This window comes from Pantherophis guttatus, chromosome 4, assembly GCF_059756535.1.
Source record: "Pantherophis guttatus breed Tessera chromosome 4, ASM5975653v1, whole genome shotgun sequence".
NCBI classification, from domain to species: domain Eukaryota; kingdom Metazoa; phylum Chordata; class Lepidosauria; order Squamata; family Colubridae; genus Pantherophis; species Pantherophis guttatus.
In genome coordinates, this window is record NC_142066.1 from 56,011,295 (window position 1) to 56,018,573 (window position 7,279).

Here is a 7,279-nt window from a genome sequence, read left to right on the forward strand (position 1 = left end):
CGGGAATCCGGCACTGGGATGGTACAGGCAAAAGGGTTTCCTCTCCTGGCCTGGACTGTGTTGGCTGATTCCTGCACTGAGGGAGCTGGCTCTGGTGACCATGCCCAAGAAGGGGTGGTTGCCTGATCCTTATGCAGTGACCTGCAAGCTGACTGGTTACTGGAGAGTAATTGGGTCTCAGCGTGCCCCCTTGATGCCTGCTTATCAAAAGAGCCAGGCTTCGATCCAGTGGAGGAGAGTCTCTCCTTAGAGAGTTGGTGGGTCTTGGAAGAGGCTTTCCTTCCCCCTGAATTAGCAAGATCCTCCCTGGATCTGTGCTCTTCCCTAGGCTTAGACTTTTTAGCCATAGCCTTAATTTGATTTAAGTAAAGTAATGTAGGTGAACACGTGGCAGCTATGCCTGTTCCCAGGGCTTAGCCAGCACACAGAGAGCACTCATCTATCAAGGGGGGGCGTGCCTGGGCGAACCCAAGAATTGCCAGTTCCTGTAGTCATGGAGACTGTCCTTGAAGGCCGCGAAGCCTCACGGAACTTGGCGGGATGCAGTCACAGCAGATAATTAATTGCTGGTGGGGGGGGGAATATGAGCGGCCATCCCCAATCTGCGTTTGCCGCACCTCCGAACAACAGATAGGCAATGACAAAGGCTGCAGCCAGAAATGCTGCGAAGCCCCCCGATCCAAAACTGACAATTTGGCTGCGGAGGCGTGAATCCAGCTGAGCGGCACTTGCTCTCCCTCGTGGCACCAGTCCTCAAGCATGCAAAGCACCACAAAGTCAATTTTAAAATGGCTGTTTGAGTATCAGCAGCACACGGCAACGAAAGGCCTGGCCTGGCATGAAAGTCAATCCAAAATGGCCACCCGATCTCCGGTGGCGAAACCTTGAGCGTCCTGGTTGGATTGCCCTCAGACCGTGGCAGACAGGCAGCAGTCAAATTGAAGCCAACGCACCACCGCAGTCAGCAATCAATCAGCCAGAAGACAAAGCGCACCCCCCACCTCAATCAACAATTGAACAGCTGTGGCTGCGCAGCACGCTAACAGCCGAAGCGGTGGGCGGATACCCGAGCTGGTTCGGAAGCTGACAGCTGACAGTACAGCAGGGCCGTGCTCAATAAAGATAAGAAATAACAATCTCCAAAGGAGAAAACCTGATCCAATGTCCAGTAGAAAATCCAGAAGTGGGAAAATCGGAGCAACTGCAAATAGGTGTCTCTGTCAGAACTGGGCCCCAACGGTCACAAAGGGGGGAATGGCCCGAAAAAAAGTTACAACTCAGTCTCTGGACAGATTGCACTGTATCAACCCATTTCTAGACCATTCCGCAGTCCATTGGAAGAAATCTCTCTCTCCCTCCCTCTTTCTTTCTTTCTCTGTCTGTCTGTCTGTCTGTCTGTCTCTCTCTCTCTCTCTCTCTCTCTCACTCACACACACACACACACACACACACACACACACACACACACGTTGGATCAGATCTCTCTCTCCCTCCCTGATTTAGGCAGACTTAGAAAGTCTGCTAGGCTGAAGGAAACTGCATGTCCTACGGCATGCTGTGGACGCCTCTCACTCGCTCCTTTGCCCGGCTTCCTTCCTCCCGCTGCTTGCACTCTCCACCCCCAGTCTAGCTTGACACAAATGGCAGCTCAGGATTGCCCTTTGAAGTCTGTCCAGCTGTTGGGGGAAAGAAACGGCTTCCTCCCCAAAATCTTGTCTGTTTAACTTTCTTTAGCAAATAAAGGAGCACAGTCAAACTTTGATTTAATGGACTTTTGCTGGGCAAATTTTGGACACATCTGGCAAAAGCTCTAGTACCATGTGTTTCTGCACATGCATACAATCCCATTTGGATTTAGTGGAGATGTTGCTTTAACAGAGTTTCCCCCTTTCCCAAATTGAGAATTTACTGTACTAGACTCTCGGGAACATAAAAATAAAGAATACATATGTTGACACATAATCCTTTAGAGTTATGACAACTGCTAGGAAGTCTTGGTAAACATTTCAACTTTATTCTTTGAGTTTTTCTCCATTTCTCTTCCCTTTCGTTTTCATGTTTGTCATTGTCCATATAATAATAATAATAATAATAATAATAATAATAATAATAATAATAATAATAATAATAATAATAATAATAATAATTTTATTTCTATACCGCCCTTCTCCCGAAGGACTCAGGGCGGTGTACAGCCTATTTAAAAACACAGACAAAACAACAATATAAAATTTAAAATAATTAAATAAAGTGGCTCAAATTTAAAACCCCAATAAATTTAAATACCCCAATTTAAAACTATTGTGTTGATAGTCCGGCCTGGCGGAACAACAGGGTCTTCAATGCGCAGCGAAACACCCGGAGGTCGGAGATCTTACGAATTTCCAGGGGCAGTTCGTTCCACAGGGCTGGGGCTCCCACAGAGAAGGCCCTCCCCCTGGGTGTCGCCAGCCGACATGGTGATGGCACCCTGAGGAGACCCTCTCTGTGGGAACGGACTGGTCGGTGGGAGGCTATTGGTGGCAGAAGACGGTCTCGGAGGTACCCAGGTCCTATGCCATGGAGCGCTTTAAAGGTGGTAACCAACACCTTGAATCGCACCCGGAAGACCACTGGGAGCCAGTGCAGCTCGCGCAGGAGGGGTGTCACATGGGCACAACGGGTTGCGCCCATAACCACCCGCGCGGCAGCATTCTGGACCAGTTGGAGCCTCCGAGTGCTCTTCAAGGGGAGCCCCATGTAGAGAGCATTACAATAGTCCAGCCGGGAGGTGACAAGGGCATGAGTGACCGTGCGCAAGGCATCCCGGTCCAGAAAGGGCTGCAACTGGCGAATCAGGCGAACCTGATAAAAGCCCCCCCTGGCCACGGCCGTCATGTGCTCTTCTAAAGACAGCCGTGCATCCAGGAGGACACCCAGATTGCGAGCCCTCTCCGTGGGGGGCAAAGATTCACCCCCAATAGTCAGCTATGGCACCTGCTGACTATATCGGGGTGCCGGAAGCCACAGCCACTCGGTCTTGGCGGGGTTGAGTCTGAGCCTGTTCCTCCCCATCCAGACCCGCATGGCCTCCAGGCAGCGAGACATCACATCAAGGGCATCATTGGGGTGGTCTGGGGTGGAGATGTACAGCTGAGTATCATCAGCGTACAGATGGCACTTCACCCCAAAACCACGGATGATCTCACCCAGCGGCTTCACATAAATGTTGAACAGGAGGGGCGAGAGGACCGACCCTTGCGGCACTCCCCATGCGAGACGCCTCGAGGTCGACCTCTGTCCCCCTGCCAACACGAACTGCGAGCGGTCGGAGAGGAAGGAGGAGAACCACCGCAAAACGGTGCCCCCTATTCCTAACCCCCTCAACCGCTGCAGCATGATACCATGGTCGATGGTATCAAAAGCCGCTGAGAGATCTAATAGGACTAGGACAGAGGAGCAACCCCTGTCCCGAGCCCTCCAGAGATCATCCACCAACGCGACCAATGCCGTTTCTGTGCTGTACCCCTGCCTGAAGCCCGACTGGTACGGGTCTAGATAGATAGCTTCACCCAGGTGCCGGGGAAGTTGTTGTGCCACCACGCTCTCAACAACCTTCGCCACAAAACGAAGGTTGGAGACTGGACGATAGTTGGCTAATTCAGCCGGGTCCAGGGAAGGCTTCTTGAGGAGGGGCCTCACTACCGCCTCTTTCAAGGCGGCAGGAAAGGCACCCTCACTCAGAGAAGCACCTATAATCCCCTGGAGCCAGCCTCGTGTAACCTCCCGGGAGGCCAGTACCAACCAGGAGGGACACGGGTCCAATAAACACGTGGCGGCACTAATCTTACCCAGAACCCTGTCCACATCCTCCGGAATCACAGGATCAAACTCCTCCCAGATAACATTCTCAAGACCTGCCCTGGTCTCCTCCCGTGGACTCATCCAATCGGAGTCCAAGCCATCCCGAATCTGAGTGACTTTATCGTGCAGGAATTGCACAAAATCCTCAGCACGACCCTGCAAGGGGTCTTCCCGCACTCCCCCCCGAAGAAGGGAGTGGGTCACCCTAAACAGGGCGGCTGGGCGGTTCTCTGCAGATGCGATAAGAGCGGAAAAATGGTTAGATTTTGCCGCTTTTATCGCCACTAGGTAGGTCTTGATATAAGACCTCACCTGTGTCCGGTCGGAATCGGATTGACTAGTCCTCCAAATGCTCTCTAGGCATCTTTTCTGACGCTTCATCTCTCTCAGCTCCTCAGAGAACCAAGGAGCTAATTGAGATCGGCATCGGGTCAGAGACCGCAAAGGCACGACGGGGTCCAAAGCTCCAGTGGCCGCCCTTTCCCAGGCAGCCACCAGCTCTTCAGTCGAGTCGTATGTTAGAGTCTCAGGAAACGGCCCAAGCTCCGTCAGGAACCTTTCAGGATCCATCAGGCGCCTGGGACGGAACCATATGTCTTGCACCCTGCTGTCTTTCTGTAATACACACATGTATACCTTCCAAATTATCAAAGAACACGTATCAAGGGCTGTGCTTACTGATTGGGCTCGTTTCCTGACAGATGTCTCATTGCCGGACTACGTAACATCATCAGTGCTGTGAAGGAGGATTTGTTCCCTGTTTGTTTTCTGGGGTCTTTCCCGCCCAGAATTGATGAGGATGGTGTTGGTGGTTCTTTGGTTGGTTCTTTGGTTGGGCTGGAATAATTATCCAGTGTATGAAAGGATTCCTGAATGATTAGAGTTGAAAGGATTAGAGCATACACAGAGTGTAACCTAATTCAGCTTTTGTTAATTGCTGCTGAGCAGAACTCCATTGTAACCTAACGTGCCAACTGCATAGATAAAACTTCTAGGTGAATTGCCAAGCTTAGCCTAGCAAAGTAACTTCTTGTGAAAAGCAAAATGTGGATTCTGCCAAGTAGCCTTGCTTGTAACTTAAAATGTGTGTTCAGCATTCCCTAACAAAGCTCTAACTTATACAGCAGAAAATGTATTTCTTTCCCCTTCTAAAGTCCTTTGTTTTCAAAGTGCTGAGAAAAATGGTGAGGTTTGCATGATGTGAAATTATGTTTCTATAGCAATGACATTCTGTACAAGCTGTGTGAGTTATAAGATGTTTGGGGAAAAAAATTTTTGTGTGTGTGTGCATGCATGCTTTTCTCTCTGCCTGCTGTTAAGGTGGGAGACTAAAAAGGGTTACCCAGTTTTTCCTTTCTAGCTAGAAATAAAAGCTGATTATCAGTACCCTAGTGTTCAGAGTTTCATTGGAATTATCAGATTCTGAACTGCATTCAAAAACCTTACAATCCAGGACTTCCGATGGCACCGCAGGCATTTGGAAGACATTCCCTTGGGAGCGCCAGCCCCGTGATCACATTAAAACCGTCAGGACAGCGCAAATCAGCTTTCTAGTGGTTTGGATACTTTCCCCTCGGAAAAAGGGGGGAAGGTGAGCAGCTGGGTGAAGGTAGAGTTCCCCAAGACCCCCAGGAATAATTCTGGGGCTCGAAGGGTGAGAGCTCCCTGGAAGCCTGACAGGGCTCCGGATCCAGGACGCTTCTGCTTTAGGCAGAACAAGACGCCGCGACCACCCCTGCAAACAACTTTTTAAAAAACATCGGATCCAAAAGCAGGCAGAGCAAAGGCAGGAGTGATTATTATTGCAAGTACTAAACTTTAACTCTGATTGAGCATTACTTCCTTCTGAGATCATTAAGAGGGGGAAAAAAGGGAAAGGAAGATGGTGCCAGAACTTTAAAGGGGTGTGGAAAAGTGAAAGTTAAGAGGAAAGTGCTTGTTAGCGTTGACAGCCCCGTTCAAAATTAATGGACCTTATTTTAAAAGAATTAAGATTTCAAGACTAAAGAATATGGTATTGATTTTTAACAAATCATAATATTTACTAAGGATTGGGAATTTATTGGACTTACTAATTTGGCTGTTGAAAAAGTGCAATTTGAAAATCAGAAAATGGCCTCAAAACAAATAAAAATTGGTGTTTCTAAAAGTGCTGGGGGATCACCAGCTCAATCATCTAAAATGCAGTCTTTGTCAGCCCCGGTGGATACACAAATACTGACACTCGAAGCCCTTCAGGAGGCTTTAAAGGTGCAAGCTTCTGTTTTAGAAGGAAAAATCACATCCGTTTTTGAGGAAAAAATTAAAGACGTGTCTGAGGAGATGGCTGAAATTAAGGAAGTAATTCAAATTCGAAATAAATAAGAGAAGACATTGTTTTGGCGCTTCAGCATCTGGCAGGCCATATCGAATCGTTGGAGGGAAGGGTGGAAGAAATCAATCAGTCCAATGTGAATTTGGAGAATAAAATGGGCGAGGTTCAAACTAAGATGAAAAAGGCAGACGCAGAAGTCACAATGATACAATATAGAGTGATGGAGTTTGCCCTGACAGTAAGAGGTCTGAGAGAAAACAATCAAGAGAACTTGAGAGAAATTTTTGCAGAGGCTTTTGCACAGCTAACTGGAGATTCAAAGGCAGAGTTTGAATGGCAAATAGATAAAATTTATCGTGTTAACTCATGGGTTGCCAAACAGAGACAACTACCAAGAGATATTGTAATCTACTTTACTACAAGGAGGACACGAAATGAAATTATACAAGCTTCTTATAAAAATAAACTCCAAGTGGCAGGACAGGAGGTTTTTTTTTTTTTTTTTTTTTTTTTTTTATTGAAAAGGTTTTCAAATACAAATTTTTCCCCCTTTCCCCCCCCCTCCCCCCCCTCCCTAACCCCCCCTCCCCACCCTTCCCCCCCTGTGACTTCTTCGTAACAAAAAAAAACCCTAATTCATAACAGATTACTTACTCCCTCCTCAAAATACTGACCTTTACTTACTAAAAGTATTATAAATCCCCCTTTATCCATACATTTCAGAAAAGAAGAAGAGAAAAAAAAAACAAAAAAAACAAACACATTATACTATAACTATTATAAAATAACTTCTAATTTAGCATAATAGTGTTTTATATCTATGCATTATTGCAACAATTCAAAACCACCTTCCACTTTAAAACTATACAATAAGTCCTACTTTAATAACATTTCAAAGCGGGCTCCCCATAAAATCTAATTTAACATTTATTCCACTCTATCCATTTCCTCCACTCCCCTAAATGTATCACTTAAAAATCCCTTTTCTTAAACTAATCAGTCTGTAGCTAGCTTATTCACCCACTGTCTTACAAATTTACCATACACAACAATTCTTGATATCTTTAATTCACTGCCCACACTACTTAAATATATATATATATATATATTCCATTATATCTA